The 24,695-nt window shown below is 37.6% G+C and overlaps 1 pseudogene; it reads left to right on the top strand.

Moving 5' to 3' along the window:
• Nucleotides 1–670: 670 nt before the first annotated feature.
• Nucleotides 671–943, top strand: LOC121486560 (annotated as a pseudogene).
• The last annotated feature ends 23,752 nt before the right edge of the window (nt 944–24,695 follow it).

The following is a 24,695-nucleotide window of genomic DNA, read 5'->3' on the forward strand; positions in this document are numbered from 1 at the left end:
AAATATCATGACTGTTGGACATTAAAACAAATTACTTAATTTCTAGGCCATGCTCTCTGGTATTATTAGGACAATAAGTCTCCTTCCAGAGACATGTATTTGACTTCTGATTGTATTTACATATTCACTTCCTGTTTTATGTATACTGGAAATTTCTAAAGATCCATTATTTAGGCCCCCTGATGCTCTAATAGTTATCTTTTCATTTTATTATTTTTTTAAGGATTTCATTTATTTATTAATGCAAGAGCAAGGCAAGGGGCAGAGGGTCAGGGAAGGAAAGAATCCTAAGCAAGCTCCACACTCAGTGTAGAGCCTCAGCAGGGCCCAGTCTCACAACCCTGAGATCATGACCTGAGCCAAAATCAAGAGTCAGACACTTAAGGATTAGCTCCCCAGGGGTCTCAGTTATCTTTTCAATCATGAATTTTAGACTATGAGAGTCTTAATTGATCACATGACTACTCCATTGACAGACATATTCATTATGTTCTCAAGTACAACATATACAAATCTCCAAGTAAACAGAATATACACTCTTAACAGAAAATAAGTGACAAGATGTCAAATCTGTTTTATATAAGAAGTTGAGTCTTTACCTTGGCCTCCTGTGAACATGTGGCCTGCCAAACCCAATCTCTATTCCTCTGTCGCTCTGTCTGCCCACAGGATGGTGTGCAAGCGGATCTACTCATTGGACAAGTACTTCCACAAATAAAAGTACGAGCATGTCATGTAATGCACAGAACTTTCCAAACAAGTATCATCTGACGTCTAAAGAGGAGTGGAGGAGACTTGGAGTCCAACAGAGTCTAGGCTGGGTTCATTACATGACTCACAAGCCACAACTACGTATGGTCTCTTTAGATCACCTCTTCCTATAGATCAACAAAAAAGGAATAAATCTGGGGATCTCAATTCAATATTTTTCAGAAAGACTTAATGTATATGTGTGTATAAGGTGGTATTCAGTGAATACCTGAAAAATATATAAAAAAATCTCACCCACACCTGTGCATGAGCTGTATTGTTCACAGCAACAGAGCCCAGTTGAATGTAACTACAGGAGGTTATTGTAAAATACTTAAGATAAAATTTCTTCTAGTCAGTTTTTCCCTTTGCATAAGTGCCTGTTTGCCTGTTACTTTTGTTAAATAAGTTTGTATGTTGCATTAATTTAAAAACTGTTTTGTGTAACTGTAAACGTGTAAGATGCCTTCAAATAGTTGTTTTGCCAAAAGTCATGCTTTAGCAGATTGTCATTATAAATATATATGTGATAAAACCATTTTATTTCATATACATAATAAAACTGAATTCACTGCATTTGTTTAAAACAGAAGACCAATCAGAGAAAGACAAACATTATGTGGTTTCATTCATTCGGGGAATATTACAAATAGTGAAAGGGATTAAAGGGGAAAGGAGAGAAAATGAGTGGGAAATATCAGACATGGAGACAGAACATGAGGGACTCCTAACTCTGGGAAACGAACAATGGGTAGTGGAAGGGGAGGTGGACGGGGGGAAGGGGTGACTGGGTGATGGGCACTGAAGGGGGCACTTGATGGGATGAGCACTGGGTAGTATACTATATGTTGGCAAATCAAACTCCAATAAGAAAATATACAAAAAATAAATAAATAAAGCCAAAGACCTCTCAAAGATTTTAGTTGTCTTATTTATGAAGTTAGGGGCATGGGAATCCAACACGTAATATAAATTCATAAGAGTATATTAAGTCAAATACTAGGACTTAAAACTTTATAGTAGCATTAATCAGTTAATAAATCCAGACCCTGACAGAAATATAGAATAAAAGATTTGTGGGTGGAGTGTTCTAAACCACAGGAAATTGAGAATAAGGACTATAGTGGACTTCTTGGCAGAAACCATTAAAAAAAGTGAAATATTTATTTTTTTATTATTTTTAATTTATATTTTTGCATATTTTATTGGAGTTTGATTTGCCAACATATAGTATACTACCCAGTACTCAAGTGCCCCCCTCAGGGCCCATTACCCAGTCACCCCATCCACCTCCCTTTCCACTACCCCTTGTTCATTTCCCAGAGTTAAGAGTCTCTCATGTTCCATCACCCTTACTGATATTTCCCACACATTTTCTCCTCCTTTCCCCTTTAATCCCTTTCACTATTTTTTATATTCCCCATATAAGTAAAACCATATGATGATTGTCCTTCTCCGACTGACTTACTTCACTCAGCATAATACCCTCCAGGTCCATCCACGTCAAAGCAAATGGTGGGTATTTGTCGTTTCTAATGGCTGAAGAATATTCCATTGTATACATAAACCACATCTTATTTATCCATCATCTTTCGATGGACACCGAGGCTCCTTCCACAGTTTGGCTATTGTGGACATTGCTGCCAGAAACATCGGGGTGCAGGTGTCCCAGCGTTTCATTGCATCTGTACCTTTGGGGTAAATCCCCAGCAGTGCAATTACTGGGTCGTAGGGCAGGTCTATTTTTAACTCTTTGAGGAACCTCCACACAGTTTTCCAGAGTGGCTGCACCAGTTCACATTCCCACCAACAGTGTAGGAGGGTTCCCCTTTCTCCACGTCGTCTTCAACATTTGTGGTTTCCTGCCTTGTTAATTTTCCCCATTCTCACTGGTGTGAGGTGGGATCTCATTGTGGTTTTGATTTGTATTTCCCTGATGGCAAGTGATGCAGAGCATTTTCTCATGTGCGTGTTGGCCATGTCTATGTCTTCCTCTGTGAGATTTCTGTTCATGTCTTTTGCCCATTTCAGGATTGGATTGTTTGTTTCTTTGCTGTTGAGTTTAATAAATTCTTTATAGATCTTGGATACTCACCCTTTATCTGATATGTCATTTGCAAATATCTTCTCCCATTATGTAGGTTGTCTTTTAGTTTTGTTGACTGTGTCCTTTGCTGTGCAGAAGCTTATTATCTTGATGAAGTCCCAATAATTCATTTTTGCTTTTGTTTCTTTTGCCTTCGTGGATGTATCTAGCAAGAAGTTGCTGTGGCTGAGTTCAAAAAGGGTGTTGCCTGTGTTCTGCTCTAGGATTCTGATGGATTCTTTTCTCACATTTAGATCTTTCATCTATTTTGTGTTTATCTTTGTGTATCATGTAAGAGAATGGTCCAGTTTCATTTTTCTGCACGTGGTTGTCCAAATTTCCCAGCATAATTTATTGAAGAGACTGTCCTTTTTCCAGTGGGTATTCTTTCCTCCTTTGTTGAATATTAGTGGACCACAGAATTGAGGGCCCATTTCAGGGTTCTCTATTCTGTTCCATTGATCCATGTGTCTGTTTTTGTGCCAGTACCACACTGTCCTGATGATGTTAGAAGAAAAAAAGAACAGTAAAAACCCTAGAGTTCCTAGAATTCTTTGTCCATCAAAAATATCATTCAAAAAGGAAACAAATAAAGACTTCCCACCCCAATGCATAAAATTGTATCCAATGCATAATTTGTTCTAAAAATCGCTTGGGGAAGGAAAGGGCTGAGCAATGTAAAAATGGGGAAGAAGGTAGGAAGAAAGAAGAGATGAAGGGAGGGAAAAAGGGAATTAAATTAATGTACCACATGAACCTTGATGCATGTTTTGAGTAAATTGATTCAAGCTGGCTCACTTACTCAGAGAGGTTAAAATGGAATAGAGTAATTTGGAAGATCTTTTGTTTGTTTTCCATTTAGTTTTTAAGATACTTTAAGGTAGTTATCACAGATTTCTGACAATTGATATAGATACTAGGTGGGCAATACACATCTTCTTTTCATTTTGTCTGTTTATAGTATTAATTAGCTTTGAACATGAATAAGATCATTTGGGAAAGAGTAGTTTTCTTAGGAACTAACCTTGAAGAATTTCAGTATTTAATCATTAGGTGGAAATATATAGTTATAAAGGAAGCTATAAATTAGTGGCAACAATTGCAAAAAAAAAAAAAACTAACTGAAGTATATATTTAAGAAAAAGAAAGTCAACACTGACTACAGAAAATGGTTTCATTTGCATTACACTACAGCACTAAAATTGGTTCAGGAGTAGTACTACATCTGTCAGTGTGACTAAATATTTGTTCGAGTTACCCACACATTACAGAAGAAAGGGAAAAGCACAGAACTTGAGACTAATAGCTTTAAAAAAGGTATAAGAAGAGGTAAGAAAAGTCTCCTAAGTCTACCTCTCTGTACTAAAATTAATTTGAAATGAGGCTGGAACAGTAGGGATATAGCCTACATGTCAGCAAGCTCTCCCCAGAAGACAGATACCCATTTCACCCTGCAACTGGCAACTGAACCTTTGATCATCTATGAGATGAAAGAATGAAGCAGAGACTTCTGTTCTGAGATACTGAGAGAGGAGGGAGTTTTGTCTAACTAGGGTCCTACTGACTTAATCCAGAGGCTGAAGCAAATCTTTATTGAAGGGATATTCCCCTAGTATGGGCTTGTAGGACTTGCAAATATTCAAATCAAGGTGTGGATTCGCAAAGATCACTTGGCATAAGATAAGTGAAATTTGTCTAGAGATGGAAATAATATATTTAAAATGCCAAAGACTAAGTAAATTAAAGTTATGATATAAAGACATATATGTGGGGGATCCCTGGGTGGCGCAGCGGTTTGGCCCCTGCCTTTGGCCCAGGGCGCGATCCTGGAGACCCGGGATCGAATCCCACGTCGGGCTCCCAGTGCATGGAGCCTGCTTCTCCCTCTGCCTGTGTCTCTGCCTCTCTCTCTCTCACTGTGTGCCTATCATAAATAAATAAAAAAAATTAAAAAAAAATAAAGACATATATGTGAAAATTTTGAAGAAATAAAAGAAACAATAAAAAATATTCCCTCAAAAGATTATCAGGAATTACCTCTCTTAAAATGGACTTTCTATATATAAAGTATGTAACTCAGTATGTTAAACACCATATTAAAGTGAACTAAAACAGGAAAGAGCAAAACAAATAATATGTATCCAAAATAATTGATTGTCAAAAGCACAGAGATACAAAAGGTGAAAAAAATAAGAAGATACATGAAGGATAAATTGAGATTTAATGTTTATCATCAGCATCTCAGATGAGAAAGTAGAAGGAATGGACATAGAATAATATTTTAAAAGATAATGTTTGGGGTTTATACTATATCTGAAACAAGATTAATAAGATGGAGCTCAAGCCTGAACACTCCGTGTGAAATTATAAATCACCAAAGACAAAAACAAATATTTAACACAACCGCAAAGAGAGAGCTTATGTGAAAAGAATAAAATTTAAAATTGCAGTAAGGATAGAGGACCCAAAGAGGGGAATCCTGTCATCAAAATGTTGAGAGAAAATAAGTAGTAATCTACAATATGTATCCTAATATTTTTCTTCTAACTCTCTGCATTGACTCACGTTTCATGCTCTGGGTTCCTAGAGGTTTGTGGTGGGCATCACCCAGCTCCGTTGGGCTCTACCTCTACTTTGTGTCAGCCCTTGGAGGGGGGTCAACAGCTGGAGATCAGAAGATGGAGGCATAGAAGTTGATGATTCTTCCTTAGGTTTTCTCTCTATGGGTTCATAGGTGATGAAGGTTCTTTCAAAGTCCTCAAATCATTTGCTTTGGTCCTTTCCTACAGCGAGAGCTCTTGCTGGTTTGTTTCCCACCTCATGAACTCTTCAGGCCTTGAAGTACGAACTTCTCCGTACTGTTTGCTGCCCTGGAATGCTTCATTGTACCTAGCTGATTTTCATGATCTGATCACACCTTGGTACAGAGTCTGTTCTGCGTTAGTCCATCTGAGTATGCATTCGGTTTCTGTCTTAACACCCTAAATAATATTATATTTCAAGTTTCAAATAGCAATATATGGTGATAACAGAGTTTACTGCTAGAAAATTTAATGAGAGAATATCTAGAGGAAAAAAAAATAACTGGAAGAAGGAAAAATTTAAAGAATAAAAAAAAAAGGTATGGAAGGGGTCTGAGTGGCATGGTCGGCTAAGAGACCAATTTTTGGTTTTAGATCAGGTCGTGATCTAAGGGATGGATGTGGGATTGAGCCCCACATGGGGCTCCACACTCAGCACAGAGTCTGCTGGAGATTCTCTCTCCCTCTCCCTTTGGTCCTCCTGCTCATGCTCTCTTTGTCTCTCTCTCAAATAAATAAATATATTTTATTTTTTTAAATTTTTAAAATTTTTAAATTTATTTATTTATTTATGATAGTCACACACAGAGAGAGAGAGAGAGGCAGAGACACAGGCAGAGGGAGAAGCAGGCTCCATGCACTGGGAGTCCGACGTGGGATTCGATCCCGGGTCTCCAGGATTGCGCCCTGGGCCAAAGGCAGGCACTAAACCGCTGCACCACCCAGGGATCCCTAAATAAATATATTTTAAAGCTAGATACAAATTCTTTAGAAAATTTTTGTAAGTCCTCTGAATAAATTAGTGTCTATAACAAAATAATAATATTAATAATAATTAATATTAAGAATATTAATAAGAATAGTCAATATTCTATGATGATAAAATAACTCAAATGCTGACCATAAATATTAAAGTATTTGGATGAAGACTGTCATAGCTAAAATGTTCTAACATTTTTATTACTGAGAATAGACATTTAAAATTCAATTTTGCAAAAATATGTAGGTAAAATAAATTTCAATTTGCTAAGTTAACTATGTATGGAAAAATTCTAAATCTATTACTAGACATTCTGTACACAAATTACAAATAGTAGATATAAATAATTATGAAATAGGATAAAAGAACACAAACAAGATTCAGTTATCTCAAAAAAAAAAAAAAAAGAGAGGGAGAAAGAAATATGGACAAAGGATCACAAATAAGCCAGTCACCAGAAGACAAATACTGTATAATTCCACTTAAGATACCTAATGTCATGAAACTGGTGGCATCAAATTGTGGGATGGTTGATGCCAGGGGCCACGGGAAGGAGAAATGTGGAGTTATTAACCAAATGCATAGTTTCAGTTAAACATTATACATAAGTTCTAGAAATCTGTGTAATATTGTACCTAGAATGTACACCTAAAATTTCCTTTAGGGGATAGATCCATGTTGAGTATTTTTACCATCATAAAATAGATTCTAAAAAGTTATCATCTAAAAAAAAAAGTTGTCATTTAATCAAACAGTTATGAGGAAAAAAATAGAGATGATTTAATAGTTCCACCAAGTGTCAAAGCAAATAAAGCAGAATTTTAAATCAATTCAGACTGAAAATCAGTCACAGCTAGTGTGCAGCGGGTCGCTTACCAAAGAGTGGCGCAGAGAGGGTAGGACGTGCTACTCTTTTTTATTTTTCTCCTGAGAACAAATGCACAGAATCAGAAACCAAAGGTGGAAAACATGTGGTAGGAATAGTATACAAAATAGAAGCCTCCTTTTGGACAGGATGTGTCACAGTCATGAAGAGCTGGTCAGGAATTCATAGAACGTCATTATGGTGGAGGCGAGCACAGAGATGTGACTCTCAGAAAGTCTCACTACTAAATCCTAAGTAAGAGGAACATTCCACAAATCTTGGCCAACACCAATATTTCACCGAGCATCGTACTTGTCTCCTTAACCTCCTTGTGGCCTGAGCCTTGGGGTTAAGACATGGTCTCTAGAGGCTGAGAAGCAAGGAAAGTCTCACCATGGGACTCAGAAGAGACATAAGTTATATTTCAAACACCACAGATGGGAACCTTTAAACAATTCAGGGGTGAATATTCTTTACTTACAGAAATGAAAACCCAACTAGACAGGCTACTCTTGGGCAGGGTCTCCTGGTACCATTTTGCTGATAGAACCAGAGCATGACTGCAGATTCGCCCAGTTCTTGTTTTTTTTTTTTTTTTTTTTTTTTTAACTTTTATTGGTGTTTAATTTACCAACATACAGAAAAACACCCAGTGCTCATCCCGTCAAGTGTCCACCTCAGTGCCCGTCACCCATTCCCCTCCAACACCCGCCCTCCTCCCCTTCCACCACCCCTAGTTCGTTTCCCCGAGTTAGGAGTCTTTATGTTCTGTCTCCCTTCCTGATATTTCCCAACATTTCTTTTCCCTTCCTTTATATTCCCTTTCACTATTATTCATATTCCCCAAATGAATGAGAACATACACTGTTTGTCCTTCTCCGATTGACTTATTTCACTCAGCATAATACCCTCCAGTTCCATCCACGTTGAAGCAAATGGTGGGTATTTGTTGTTTCTAATTGCTGAGTAATATTCCATTGTATACATAAACCACATCTTCTTTATCCATTCATCTTTCGATGGACACCGAGGGTCCTTCCACAGTTTGGCTATTGTGGCCATTGCTGATAGAAACATCGGGGTGCAGGTGTCCCGACGTTTCATTGCATCTGAATCTTTGGGGTAAATCCCCAACAGTGCAATTGCTGGGTCGTAGGGCAGGTCTATTTTTAACTCTTTGAGGAACCTCCACACAGTTTTCCAGAGTGGCTGCACCAGTTCACATTCCCACCAACAGTGTAAGAGGGTTCCCTTTTCTCCGCATCCTCTCCAACATTTGTTGTTTCCTGCCTTGTTAATTTTCCCCATTCTCACTGGTGTGAGGTGGTATCTCATTGTGGTTTTGATTTGTATTTCCCTGATGGCAAGTGATGCAGAGCATTTTCTCATGTGCATGTTGGCCATGGCCATGTCTTCCTCTGTGAGATTTCTCTTCATGTCTTTTGCCCATTTCATGATTGGATTGTTTGTTTCTTTGGTGTTGAGTTTAATAAGTTCTTTATAGATTTTGGAAACTAGCCCTTTATCTGATATGTCATTAGCAAATATCTTCTCCCATTCTGTAGGTTGTCTTTTAGTTTTGTTGACTGTATCCTTTGCTGTGCAAAAGCTTCTTATCTTGATGAAGTCCCAATAGTTCATTTTTGCTTTTGTTTCTTTTGCCTTCGTGGATGTATCTTGCAAGAAGTTACTGTGGCCAAGTTCAAAAAGGGTGTTGCCTGTGTTCTCCTCTAGGATTTTGATGGAATCTTGTCTCACATTTAGATCTCTCATCCATTTTGAGTTTATCTTTGTGTATGGTGTAAGAGAGTGGTCCAGTTTCATTCTTCTGCATGTGGATGTCCAATTTTCCCAGCACCATTTATTGAAGAGACTGTCTTTCTTCCAATGGATAGTCTTTCCTCCTTTATCGAATATTAGATGGCCGTACATTTCAGGGTCCACTTCTGGGTTCTCTATTCTGTTCCATTGATCTATGTGTCTGTTTTTGTGCCAGTACCACACTGTCTTGATGACCACAGCTTTGTAATACAACCTGAAATCTGGCATTGTGATGCCCCCAGCTAAGGTTTTCTTTTTTAAAATTCCCCTGGCTATTCGGGGTCTTTTCTGATTCCACACAAATCTTAAAATAATTTGTTCTAACTCTCTGAAGAAAGTCCATGGTATTTTGATAGGGATTGCATTAAACGTATAAATTGCCCTGGGTAACATTGACATTTTTACAATATTAATTCTGCCAATCCATGAGCATGGAATATTTTTCCATCTCTTTGTGTCTTCCTCAATTTCTTTCAGAAGTGTTCTATAGTTTTTAGGGTATAGATCTTTTACCTCTTTGGTTAGGTTTATTCCTAGGTATCTTATGCTTTTGGGTGCAATTGTAAATGGGATTGACTCCTTAATTTCTCTTTCTTCAGTCTCATTGTTAGTGTATAGAAATGCCATTGATTTCTGGGCATTGATTTTGTATCCTGCCACGCTACCAAATTGCTGTATGAGTTCTAGCAATCTGGGGGTGGAGGCTTTTGGGTTTTCTATGTAGAGTATCATGTCATCGGCGAAGAGGGAGAGTTTGACTTCTTCTTTGCCAATTTGAATGCCTTTAATGTCTTTTTGTTGTCTGATTGCTGAGGCGAGGACTTCCAGAACTATGTTGAATACCAGTGGTGAGAGTGGACATCCCTGTCTTGTTCCTGATCTTAGGGGAAAGGCTCCCAGTGCTTCCCCATTGAGAATGATATTTGCTGTGGGCTTTTCGTAGATGGCTTTTAAGATGTCGAGGAAAGTTCCCTCTATCCCAACACTCTGAAGGGTTTTGATCAGGAATGGATGCTGTATTTTGTCAAATGCTTTCTCTGCATCTAATGAGAGTATCATATGGTTCTTGGTTTTTCTCTTGCTGATATGATGAATCACATTGATGGTTTTACGAGTGTTGAACCAGCCTTGTGTCCCAGGGATAAATCCTACTTGGTCATGGTGAATAATTTTCTTAATGTGTTGTTGGATCCTATTGGCTAGTATCTTGTTGAGAATTTTTGCATCCATGTTCATCAGGGATATTGGTCTGTAATTCTCCTTTTTGGTGGGGTCTTTGTCTGGTTTCGGAATTAAGGTGATGCTAGCCTCATAGAACGAATTTGGAAGTACTCCATCTCTTTCTATCTTTCCAAACAGCTTTAGTAGAATAGGTATGATTTCTTCTTTAAACGTTTGATAGAATTCCCCTGGGAAGCCATCTGGCCCTGGACTCTTGTGTCTTGGGAGGTTTTTGATGACTGCTTCAATTTCCTCCCTGGTTATTGGCCTGTTCAGGTTTTCTATTTCTTCCTGCTCCAGTTTTGGTAGTTTGTGGCTTTCCAGGAATGCGTCCATTTCTTCTAGATTTCCTAATTTATTGGCATACAGCTGTTCATAATATGTTTTTAAAATCGTTTGTATTTCCTTGGTGTTGGTAGTGATGTCCCCTTTCTCATTCATGATTTTATTAATTTGAGTCTTCTCTCTCTTCTTTTTAATAAGGTTGGCTAATGGTTTATCTATCTTATTAATTCTTTCAAAGAACCAACTCCTGGTTCTGTTGATCTGTTCCACAGTTCTTTTGGTCTCGATATCATTGAGTTCTGCTCGAATTTTAATTAACTCTCTTCTTCTGCTGGGGGTGGGGTCTATTTGTTGCTTTTTCTCTAGTTCCTTTATGTGTAAGGTGAGCTTTTGAATTTGAGATCTTTCCAGTTTTTGAATGTATGCTTGTATTGCGATGTATTTCCCCCTCAGGACTGCTTTTGCTGCATCCCAAAGATTTTGAACGGTTGTATCTTCATTTTCATTAGTTTCCATGAATCTTTTTAATTCTTCCTTAATTTCCTGGTTGACCTTTTCATCTTTTAGCAGGATGGTCCTTAACCTCCACGTGTTTGTGGTCCTTCCATATTTCTTGTTGTGATTAAGTTCTAATTTCAAGGCATTATGGTCTGAGAATATACAGGGGACTATCCCGATCTTTTGGTATCGGTTCAGACCCGATTTGTGACCCAGTATGTGGTCTATTCTGGAGAAAGTTCCATGTGCACTTGAGAAGAATGTGTATTCAGTTGAGTTTGGATGTAAAGTTCTGTAGATATCTGTGAAATCCATCTGGTCCAGTGTATCATTTAAAGCTCTCGTTTCTTTGGAGATATTGTGCTTAGAAGACCTATCCAGGGTAGAAAGAGCTAGATTGAAGTCACCAAGTATAAGTGTATTATTATCAAGGTATTTCTTGAGTTTGGTTATTAATTGGTTTAAATATTTGGCAGCTGCCACATTCGGGGCATATATATTGAGGATTGTTAAGTCCTCTTGTTGGATAGATCCTTTGAGTATGAGATAGTGTCCCTCTTCATCTCTCACTATAGTCTTCGGGGTAAATTTTAATTTATCTGATATAAGGATGGCAACCCCTGCTTTCTTTTGAGGACCATTTGAATGGTAAATGGTTCTCCAACCTTTTATTTTCAGGTTGTAGGTGTCCTTCTGTCTAAAATGAGTCTCTTGTAGACAGCAAATAGATGGGTCCTGCTTTTTTATCCAGTCTGAAACCCTGCGCCTTTTGATGGGGTCATTAAGCCCGTTCACATTCAGAGTTACTATTGATAGATATGAGTTTAGTGTCATCATATCTATTCAGTCCTTGTTTTTGTGGATTGTTCCACTGAACTTCTTCTTAAAGGGGAATTTTAAGAGTCCCCCTTAAAATTTCTTGCAGAGCTGGTTTGGAGGTTACATATTCTTTCAGTTCCTGCCTGTCTTGGAAGCTCTTTATCTCTCCTTCCATTTTGAATGAAAGCCTTGCGGGGTAAAGTATTCTTGGTTGCATGTTCTTTTCACTTAGGACCCTGAATATATCCTGCCAGCCCTTTCTGGCCTGCCAGGTCTCTGTGGAGAGGTCTGCTGTTACCCTAATATTCCTCCCCATAAAAGTCAGGGACTTTTTTTCTCTTGCTGCTTTAAGGATCTTCTCCTTATCTTTGGAATTTGCAAGCTTCACTATTAAATGTCGAGGTGTTGAACGGTTTTTGTTGATTTTAGGGGGGGATCTCTCTATTTCCTGGATCTGAATGCCTGTTTCCCTTCCCAGATTCGGAAAGTTTTCAGCTAGGATTTGTTCAAATACATATTCTGGCCCTCTGTCCCTTTCCGCGCCCTCGGGAACCCCAATTAAACGTAGGTTTTTCTTCCTCAGGCTATCATTTATTTCCCTTAATCTATCCTCATGGTCTTTTAATTGCCTGTCTCTTTTTTCCTCAGTTTCCCTCTTTGCCATCAACTTGTCTTCTATGTCACTCACTCGTTCTTCCACCTCGTCAAGCCTCGTCGTTAGGACTTCTAGCTTGGATTGCATCTCATTTAATTGATTTTTAATTTCTGCCTGATTAGATCTAAATTCTGCAGTCATGAAGTCTCTTGAGTCCTTTATGGTTTTTTCTAGAGCCACCAGTAGCTGTAAAATAGTGCTTCTGAATTGGCTTTCTGACATTGAATTGTAATCCATATTTTGTAACTCTGTGGGAGAGTGGGCTGTTTCTGATTCTTTTTTTTGAGGGGTTTTCCTTCTAGTCATTTTGCTCAGTGCAGAGTGGCCAAAAACAAGTTGTATTGGGAAAAGGAGAAAAAGAGAGAGAAGGAAAGAAAAGAGAAAAAGAAAAAAGAGAAAGAAGAAAAAAATAGGGGAAAAAGAGAAGAAAAAGAAAGAAAAAGAAAGAAAGGAGAAAAAAGAAAAAAGGGGGGGTGGGGGAAGCAATCAGAAATCAAGAAGAAAGAGAGAAAAAAAAGCACAAAACAAAACAACAAAAAAAAAAAAAGAAAAAAAAAAACAAAAACAAAAACAAAAAAACAAAAAACAAAAAAAAAAACCACGGGGGAGTATCTTCCGATTCTGTGTAGTTTAAGTCCCTTGACTTCCCTTGGAACTGGTCCGTCTCGCTGGTCTTCTGGGGGAGGGGCCTGCTGTGCTGATTCTCAGGTGTTGGCACTTGGGGGAGCTGCTCTGCCCCTGCCTGGTGCAGGGCTCGGTGGGGGTTGTTGACCCCGTGAGGCCCCGGGAGGAAGCCACAGTGGCGGGGGCAGCTCTGGGACCCTGGATCCAGCCCCCGCAGTAGCTCCGGGGCTCTCCTTCTGCAGGGCCTGGGGGCTCCGGGGCGGGGCCGCTGATCTGCTCAGTTCCAGGCAGGAGCGTCCTTGCTGTCCTGGGCCCTCCCGGCCTCTGCCTGTCCCGGGGGAGGCCGGATCCTGGGCTGTGTCCCGGCGCCCTGTGCTCCGGGGCCTGCGCTGTTGGATTCGCGCTCCCGGCGGTGCAGCCCCCTCCGCGGAGCCGCCGCCCGAGCCTCTCCGAGCTGTTCCCGGAGCCGCGCAGCCCCCTCCGCGCGGAGCTTCTTCCTCTGCGCGAGCCGCCGCCGCTGAGCTGTTCCCGGAGCCCCGCAGCCCCCTCCGCGGAGCCGCCGCCCGAGCCCCTCCGAGCTGTTCCCGGAGCCGCGCAGCCCCCTCCGCGCGGAGCTTCTTCCTCCGCCCGAGCCGCCGCCGCTGAGCTGTTCCCGGAGCCGCGCAGCCCCCTCCGCGGAGCCGCCGCCCGAGCCCCTCCGAGCTGTTCCCGGAGCCGCGCAGCCCCCTCCGCGGAGCTTCTTCCTCCGCCCGAGCCGCCGCCGCTGAGCTGTTCCCGGAGCCGCGCAGCCCCCTCCGCGGAGCCGCCGCCCGAGCCCCTCCGAGCTGTTCCCGGAGCCGCGCCGCCCCCTCCGCGGAGCTTCTTCCTCCGCCCGAGCCGCCGCCGCTGAGCTGTTCCCGGAGCCCCGCAGCCCCCTCCGCGGAGCCGCCGCCCGAGCCCCTCCGAGCTGCTCCGGGCCCCGCCGAGCGCTGCAGCCCTTAGGGAGCTCGGCGCACTCTCCGGGGCGCAGTTCCTCTGTTACTGTCCCAGGGAGCCCGAGGGCGTCCCCGCCTTCCTGGGGATCCTGCTCCAATTCCCCGGGAGGCCTTTCAGCGGGGAAGGTCGGTGCAGCTCCTGCTCCTCCGGGACGGGGCTCTCCTGTCCTGGGGACACTCGCCCCGGCCTCAGCCCGGCTCCTCGGGCCCCTCCCCCTTGGAGGCCTTTTGTGTCTTTATTTCTTTTTCCCCGTCTTCCTACCTTGATGGAAGCGCGAACTCTTCTCACTGTAGCGTTCCAGCTGGTCTCTCTTTAAATCTCAGGCCGAATTCGTAGGTTTTCAGGATGATTGGATGGTTTTCTAGGTAATTTGCTGAGGACAGGTGACCTGGAGACCCTGCTCCTCCGCCATCTTGCCCCTCCCCCCAGTTCTTGTTTTATTTATCACCCTGTAGCTCCTAAGTTTTTAAGAAGTCAGGAATTGTTCATGCCGGTTGCACAGATAAGTCAACATCCTATGTGGCAGAAACTTTCAATTGTTCCCACTTATTTTTTTCTCCTTTGTTTATTGTCCCTTCTTCACTCCAAAAATAATCTGAGGCAGCAATGTATTGTTTAGCTACCGATATGCAAGTTACCAGTGACAACTTAGCTGCTGGGAAGTTTATAATAATAGCAAACCGAAAAAAGAATGCTAAGGATTCTTCTCCATACGTGCACCCATCAATGATTGTGATCCCACTCTGAATGAATAAATAAAATAAGCATTTTTAAAAAGGAAAGACAAAGTTCTATATTTACTGTCATTTAGCCATTGATTATGATTTTTTAAATATCCTTTATTCATATGCTAATAAAATTGAGTAAAAATTCTGTTATCTGCAATAATAGATATCCACACTGGTGCTACTTTTTACTGTGCATTTCAGTGTATTAAATTTTGAGAAATGTAAGTTTTTCTGTGGGACCGTAAAGAGGTAAATAAATATTTTAGTATGACATATTTCTGACAAAATTATCTTTAAGGTTTCATATTTCTTTACCTAATGTCCTTTATATACAAAAATTAAACTCTCTTTTAAATCTTCCTATTCTTCCAATAAATATAAAACTACTGTTTTATCCCACTAATGTGTTGTATTATATCTATGAACATGATATAATCGTAATTTTTATCAAATTATATCTCCCATGGTGTCTTAAAATGTAGTCATTGTCCTTACAATTTCAGAAACTCAGTTTTATATTTTCAGCTTGAATTATCAATCTCTAGAGGAGGGGAAATTCACTAGTGGAATGAATTTGAGACTGGCTGATAAGGTAAAGTGGCAATTTGTCTATTTAAAATATGTTACAAATATCACCTGATCACTAGAATGGAGAGGTAGTAAATTTATGATCCCCCAAAGTAGTGTAAGTATGAAGACACTTCAGTATGCATAGAGAAGAAGAAATAAATGTGACTTATCTTAAGGTAAATTTCCATCCACTTATTTTCCTCAGGTGAATTTCTCTTCCTTGTTTCAGGGATGAACCTGTTGCTAATGAACTAACTGAGTTTAAGGTTTTAGAGGAAACTTTTTTGAGACACAAAAACCAACACATGATTTTTATCTTACTTTTTCTGATACATTAGAAAATCCATCATTTTCCTCTGTTTAGTAGTAAAAAGTGTGTTAGAGTTTTCAGGATTATATTTAACTTTGCCTCAGTTACAGCTATATGCATAGTTCTATTTTAGAAAAAAAATCCTTATTTGCACACACAGAAAATCACCTACAAACCATAGCTAAAGATGCATTAATTTTGAAAACATTACCCACTCCCATTTTTAAAGTAAATCCTTAGTGTGTAGAAAGTGATCATTCCTAAACTTATACCTTAGGGCTTTTTTGTGTCTGGGCTTTAAAGTAATCATTATTTAACTTCAAATTTAGTCTTATTTAACTTATTTACTTGATCTTTTAAATTTTCAACAAAACATTGTGATTTTAGGTTAACATACATTGTACAACTATTTATTGCCTCAATTTAAATCTGGTATATTACTGTCAAGACCAGTAGATTTCTGGGGACAGCTGGATAGCTCAGTGGTTGAGCGTCTGCCTTCAGCCCAGGGTGTGATCCCATGTTCCTGGGATCGAGTCCCGCATCAGGCTTCCAGCAGGGAGCCTGCTTCTCCCTCTGCCTGTGTCTCTGTGTCTCTCATGAATAAATAAATAAATTAATTAATTAAAAAAGAAAAAAAAAGACCAGTAGATTTCTGTAAGTCACTAACATGGTGAATTAAAAATATAATTAGATAAGCAAATTTACCTAAATGCAGTGTCTGTGCATTTATTCTTGGCTTTGGTGATGGATATAATAATTAGTTTGAATGGAGTGATTATTTATATTTATATATGTGCGTGTATACATATATATATAATACATATCAAAACCTCAAGTTACATACTTGTACACCCTAAATGTATACAATTTTTATTAATCATTTTACCCCAATAAAGGTGGGGTAAGTGTATAGGATATCTTTAGAGTAGCCATAGAAGGTATTCTCATGGAATATCTCTCTTTGGTTGTAGTTCAGATGTGTATAAAATATTTAATTGTTATAAATGATAACTATTGATGTCTTCAAACCTAATGGTTTAGAGTTGAGCAGTAGAAAGTTTCAAATTAATATTGGATATTTATATGGAGTTCTTCCTGTGCAGACATTTTTTAAATTTTAATTTAATTTTCTTTTTGCAGGCATTTTTGTTTAAGAGGATGCAAATATTTTACCCAGCTGTAGCTTTAAAACCATTTAGCAAAACAAACAAACAAACAAACAAACAAAAAAACCACATTTAGCATTTGTCCCCACAGCTAGGAAAATAAGTGTCCTTATCAACAATAATCCTAAATTGTGTGATTCTCTAAAGGAAGTTGTGAGCAGTTGGTAAGGTAAATCAATAATAGCATGAATTGCATGTGTTGGTTGCAGCCAAGAAGGAAGTATTATTTTGAAATACATTCAAATAGTGTGATTTATCCTAGGCTATTCTTTTGAATAGAAAGATAAAGAGTTTTATTGTATTTCTTTTTAAACTCTGGCTAACCAGTTTCAAGGAAAAAGTCAGACCACCCAGTCGTCAGCTAATAAAAATGAGGAGAGATAACATTTGTTTTTTAAAAGTAATATTTCTTTTTTTTTTTTTTCAGAAATAAAAACTATGGCATGGAGAGACTGATGGAATCCTTTGAATAGGAAAGAACATGTTAGACAGATTATAAATAACGATATTCCATCTCTAACATTTCTGCTAAATTATAATCTTTCCTCCTCTCAATGTTTCCAATATTGAAGTAGCCCATTCTCTTCCCAAGGCAAATTATTTCTAATGTAGAATCTTCAGACTATTTCAAGGGATTAAATAACTTATCAAAGACCCTGAAGGAAAATTAGTATTAAAATTATTACATATTAATTCTAAATAATTTATTTTAATAAAGAGTAATTATGGAAAATTAATTTTTAATACTTTCATTTCACATGTTATATTGGCTTGGAATATGTAATAGTTTAGCTTTGGATTGAATAAAGAACTATTAATTATTTTAATAATACCTCAATGTATACAGACTAGTCATTTTACTTGAATAAGGATTTTTAAAATAATCTTGAAACTTCTCAGAAAATTAGCTATACTACTAAAAAAAGAATCTTTTAACTACTTTCATGCATGCTTGGCCTTTTATTTAAATATAGTATTGTTTTCAGCAAAGTTATTTTTTGCAACCTCACTGATTGAGCAGCGAATGTTTAATTTTTAAGATAATTAATGCAGCCTTCTCATGATGTAATGAAAAGATTCTCTCAACTGTGCTGTTACTTTAGTGTGTGACCATATCCTTTCTTTTAGATTATGTGCATAAAATTCTTTCCAGAGTTTCACAGGAGAACAAGTTATTTCGAGTTCTACTCATGAACCTCTCCATATATTGTCATGTGGGTGTAGGTTGCTTCGTCTCTGATAACAATTCTGTTAAGAATAATCATTATTTTGGGATCCCTCAGTGGTTCAGCACCACCTTCAGCCCAGGGCCTGATCCTGGAGTCCCAGAATAGAGTCCCAGGTTGGGCTCCCTGCATGGAGCCTGCTTCTCCCTCTGCCTGTGTCTCTGCCTCTGTGTGTGTGTGTGTGTGTGTCTTATGAATAAATAAATAAAATCTTTAAACAAAAAGAATAATCATTATTTGATATATAATAGTTGGGAAGCAATTTGACAAAACTGAGCAAAAAGTCGCCACAGTCATAAATTTTAAATAATTCTCTCCAACTCTCTCTCTCTTTATCCTTCTCTTTCTCCTTCAGCAAGGCTGATGTCCTTCCAATAAAAAATTTGAATTCATTAAAATAACACTTTTAAAAGCACATATAAAATCTTGATAAAAAATACGGTAAATAAGTGGAGGCTAGGGCACCTGGGTGGCTCAGTGGTTGAGCATCTTTCTTTGGCTCAGGTTGTGATCCCGGGGTCCGGGATCGAGTCCCACATCAGGCTCCCCGCAGGCAGCCTGCTTCTCCCTCTGCCTGTGTCTCTGCCTTTCTTTCTCTCATGAATAAATTAAAAAAAAAAAAAAAAAACTAGAGGCAGGAAAAAAAAAAAGGAGGAAAATAATTAAAAACCACAATGAAAAACCAGAATCCTTAAGGATTTCTGACTTGAACAACTAGCATCTTGAATTTATATCAAAGTCAGAGTACCAGTTCTTTACCCCATGTTAAATTTTTATTTGGGACTGATATACTTGATGAAATCTTAAAACTTTAAAGTGTGAGAATCCCATTGGTAATTTGGGTAGACAAATATTCAGCCTATTAATAGGAGGGGAAATTAGTGTCTTTGAACATTCTTAATTTTGAAACTCTCCATCCACTATCTTGGATGCAAATACTTGTAGGCTAGTGAAAAGAAATCATGCCAAGAGATGACAATGAAATGTAATCATAGGAAGATGTTACCTATATAACAAAATGCAAAATCCTTTCAGAAAAGATTGAAATTAAAATTTAAAAAATCAAAACCTGCATAGAAACATTTCCTGCAAATGATCTCAGAAATAAAAATATAATAGTAATTATTGTACCACAAATTAGAGTCACTATCTACAAAGAAGAAATTGATTCAATTCTTCTGTATCTTTAGATAATAAAACTATTACATAGACTCTATAGAAAGTTTATGTTTAAAGGAAGGATACCTAGAACACCTAAAATAGTCAGGAAAGTTTCAAAAAGAATTTTTAAAACCTCCTATAAATGATGAATATAGTTATTTTAATTTTTTAAAAGAAATGTTAGATCATAAATGTTTTAAATTAAACTGAAAAGTTTAATGAACTGGAACATAGTTTTGGGGAAATTACCCACAATGCAGCATAGAGAGAAAAAGAGCAAAATACAAGACAGATGATAAGACTTGGAGGCTCAAATGAGAAGTTGCAACATATAGGTAATTGGAGTTCAAAAACAATAGTTCTAATAATTTAATGAAATTAAATTTTCATTATTAAGAATTTTCAGAACTGATAAAATGACAAAACCTTTGAGTTCAGAACAGAGTAAACAAATAAAACTAAAATGAATTTGTATCTGAAACTTACCATTGAACTTGTAGGATCTCAAAACAAAGATGGCACAAAGACACATAGTTATAATGGACGAAAACAGGGACTAATTGAAGACTTTTTATTACACACAACTGAAGCCAGAACAAGGAGTAATAGCTCGAGAATATCGGGGCAAAAGAATTTTCAGCATGAGATCTAGTTACCAAATAAACTATTCCTGCCATTTTTATAGAGTTAAAAGGAGATAAAACATTTCAGGTATAAACATTCTTTTTTAACTTGAAGGAAACAAAGACGAGGACAATTTTCTTGTGGAGGTGGGGAAGAAACTTCATGAAATGAGTGTATAGGGTTATTGCAAGCAAAATAGACCCAGAAGAAATAGATTCAAGAAAGAACACTCTTTGGGTATAGGCAAACATACACTGGCATTGATTCTTTTTAACGAATGTGGGCATATCACCAGTACTCCCCTATCCTAATCAACTATACATTTGCATGAACATATGAATAAATCTAATTTGGGTGTCTGGCTCTGCACCTCACAACAGAAAATTATTATTGGGTGGGAGATAATCCTTGACAACTCAGATTTTCATTCAGAACCTAACATTAGGACTTGGCGTGTTGTCTCCCCAGGAGATACCTCATCATCCTGCCCCAGGTACTGGCAACAACACCTTCCATAGACAAGGAAAATACACAGATACGGAAGCCACAGCAAGTTTCGGATGCCAAGACTAGTGTTTTTGGTTTTGGTTTTTTGTTTTCTCAGATTCAAGGCCTTGCTTTTGTATTAATCAGATTTTCTGGCTTCCTGTGGGCGTGTGCTCCTGGTTCACCTTCCAGGTATTCCCAGAACTTCTGGGAATAAAAATCCAGGGGGGGCAACTGAAAATTCTAAAATTAGATATTGGCCACCTTATTTTTGACTAGGTCACTCTCTTCTCTCTCACACACAGACACACATCACACACATACTTAGTCATGCCACATATTCGCACACTTATATAATGTTGATAATATCCTACCACTATTTTTTCCTGTTGCCCAATGTCAGACGAGTCTGTGGCTAGCCCCCCCATCTTCACAACTTTCTGCTAGACCTCTGTGACATCAATCATCCTGATGGCTGAGTGTGTCCAGACTCTGCCCGCTGTTACTTTGTTTTTTTTTTTTTTAATTTTTCTTATTTTTAATTTTTTTCCACTGTTACCTTTGACTACATAAGCCAGAAGCACATACTGCTTATGCCTATTTTGTGTTGATAGAAGCCTCCTGGAATCATGTCTCACACCCTGATTAATGTCAGTCTGTGAAGTCCCTGCCATCCTTGAGCTATTTAAGTCTTTTGTCAATGGTGTCCTAGGTCTGTCAATATTATAGTGATGTTCCCTGACTTCCAGAAGTAGGAAAGGGGAAACACTTTGAAAAGCAAACATCAGGAAGCTTCTGCAGGAAACAGGTGAGCGAATGCATACATATTAATTCCTGGTCATTTTTCCCTAGTCTTATAAATGGACCTTATTTACATCCTTATTTTTTTTTTTTTTAAGCAAGAGCTCAAAAGGAGTACAAGCTAGATGGGTACAAAAAAAAAAAAAGAATGTGTTAAACATTGTGAAAACAGAGATTGATTCTCCTTTGTTTTTAATATGTTGATATTTTTCTGCGTAGCTAGTAGGAAAAGGAATGGCCCAGGCTTTTTAACTTTGAAGTTGTTAAGTTTCCTCTCATGCTTGGCAAACAAATCAGGGATCTGACAGGAAAAATGAATTCATAGAAGAACTTAGGCTAATATCTCTAGTACAGAAGAGATGTTCATTTTCCCTCACCGTGATTAACTTTGGAGATGATTCTCCTTGTCTTGAGCCAATTTCATTGTAATAATTGGCTCAATAATATTACACGTAGTCTGGGTGGCAAACCTAAGGAGGCCACTGGGGTGCTTAAACTCAGGCTTTCTTCTAGGCAATTAAAGAGAGTATGTCTGATTACAATGATCTACCCCAATTATTAGGAATAAAAATATGGTAGTATGAGAACATAATCCAAAATAATTAATTTGTAGTAGATTGCACTGCATTGCCTAGGGTGCCATCTGGTTACCTTGAGATGGTAGTAGATGACAGATCAAGGATTCATGATGTGGGATTAAAGACAGCTTGCGTCACTGGACTTCTAATTAGGATTTTTTTTTTTTTAACTGATAAACCCAACACTAGGGCAGCCCAGGTGGCTCAGCGGTTTAGTGCCGCCTTCAGCCCAGGGCATGATCCTGGAGACCTAGGATCAGTCCCAAGTCGGGCTCCCTGCATGGAGCCTGCTTCTCCCACTGCCTGTGTCTCCGCCTATCTCTCTCTCTCTCTGTCTCTCATGAATAAATAAATAAAAATCTTAAAAAAAAAAACCAACAACACTATTATGAATGTCAGAAGATATATTGGAGAGGTCAATGGAAAAGCAAATAGAAGCTTTCTCTCATTTGTTTTTGATTACTATTGCCAAATACTGCCTTCCTAGGGAAACTGCCTAATTATACAGTTTTGTCGTCTTTTACACAGAGATTTCTACCTAAGACATCTTGAATATGCAAAAAATAAAACTTCCCTATGGAAATTTTATATATGATAAAGCTATCTCAAATTAGCATGGAAAGAATGGTGTTTTATATCGGTGGTTCTGGAATAACTGTAAAGTCATGTGGAGAATGTCAAACTGGGATCTTTTCCTCATACCATATATCAAGATATGTGGTTCAAATAGACCAAAGATTTTAGTTTGGAACTTAAGCCAGACAAGTGACAGGAGAAAATGTGGGTGAATCTTTCATAAGTGACTGGGGAATATGTGCTATTATTCAAACTCCCAGGTGCTAAAATGAAAATACCAACACATTTAATCATAAGCCATTAAAAAAAATCTTGTATGTTAAAAAAGTAATAACTGCAGTTGAGTGAAAAGGCAAACTGCCCACTGGGAAAACATTTGCTCAACATAGTATAAATAGAGAAGAACTTTTTATAGCTAGGAAAAAAAGATCCAACAGAATAGAATATATGCTAGAATTATGAACAAATATTTCACAGAAAAATAAATTATAATATGCACACGTTAATTCACACTTGAAATAACAAATTCATGTTAAAGCAACACTAAAATAAGAGAAATATAAATGCATTTACTTTGAAGGCAAATGAATTAACTAAAAGAGAGATTTAAGAAGTTTTGAACAACAGTAATCATAATCAGACCTTTCATTCATAGGAATTTTGAAAATTAACTCCTCTTTTACAATAACTACCAGAGCAATTTTAATTTGTGTTCCATCGGTGAATAATTTAAAGTGAAGAAATGAACATGTTTTAAACATACTATATCTCTATAGGAGGAAATAATGAAATGTAGGAAGCACTGGAAATGTTTAAGGCTGATGTCTTAAATATTTATGCTAGCATAAATAATTTCAATATATATTTATATTGAAACTTTAATATGCTAATAGACATTATATAATATTATCTAATTAAAAAATCTGAGACGTTGACCACAGTTATTTTGAAAATACATTCACTATGAATGAAGCATTTGTATGTAAATATTCATTAGAAAAAAAAATGCAGCTTTGCCTCCTACTTGAATTTTTCTTGTACCATAATGACTTAAAAATGAGTTGTATCCAAATTATTTTAAATTAGCTGGTACCCAGAGAGAGTTCAATGACATTTCCAAACATAAACGTTTGCTAAATGTCTTTCTCTTCATTACCTACCTTGTTTGTCCTTATTATCAACTTATTTATTCTTGAACTCATTTTTATATATTGGTGTAGTCATATTTATATCATCCGTGCTTATAATGTAAAGCTCTTTTGAAAAAATTATTGTGTAATGATATCACCATTTGAATGTGCACATAATTGCCCCTTTTGGATGAACCTAATTTAATATTAGTAGAATATCACCACATGAATTCCATCTTCCTCTCAAGAAATTGGTAATTTCTCAGTGATATTTTTCTGTAAGGTGTAACATATTAAGTTACAGGAAATTTCAGAAATTACCACAATATTCATAATAGTATGACTCAAAGATTTACTGATCATCCTATGGATATTCTATTGTTAGAACATCAAAGTGGGAATGCATAGGATAACAACATCCAAAATAAAGCAATATAAGACTTAAATTACTCAATTTAAACTGCAAATTTGTTTAATTTGCTCTTATCTATATTTTTCATTCTAATATTTTTCTTTCTGCTGCAGTGACAAACATGAAGCTTAATGTCTTTCATTTATTAGTATGTGTTTAATTGTTTAATTAATGCCACATTAAGCAAACCCTCAAATAAAAATCAGTGGACTAGTCAAGATTTGCCTACTTTCTTTCTGTGAAACCCATTCTGCATAATAAAAATCTTCTGTCACAATTTATATATCAAGAAAAGTCAGTGAGTCTCATTTTAGAATTAATGGCAAAACACCGTGATATTAGCTCTGACATCAGTTGCTGCCTTTAAGCAGTGAATTTCCACTTAGTCAACCATTACCTCTATTTAATCAAAATAATTACCTCTGCAAATCCCAAATACTAGAACTGGTTGGAAGGAAAACAGAACAACATATATATTCTTTTAGTTTTTCTTATAGAAATTTTTAAAGATAGTTACAAAGCTAGAGAATAATGCATTCAGTGCATAAGTAAAGATTGACTATTTTCTACAATTATCCACTCAAAAAGAATTTTGTTTTATTTACACTCCACATACATTTTCTAAAACCCTGATGGATTATTTTGAAGCAAATTCCAGAATCATATAATTTCATTCATAAACATGTTATTATATATCAGTAAAAAATAAGGACATGAATTTATATCCAAAACACCATTAATAAACCTCAAATAAAAAATATATA

Source organism: Vulpes lagopus, chromosome 3, assembly GCF_018345385.1.
Source record: "Vulpes lagopus strain Blue_001 chromosome 3, ASM1834538v1, whole genome shotgun sequence".
Lineage (NCBI taxonomy): Eukaryota > Metazoa > Chordata > Mammalia > Carnivora > Canidae > Vulpes > Vulpes lagopus.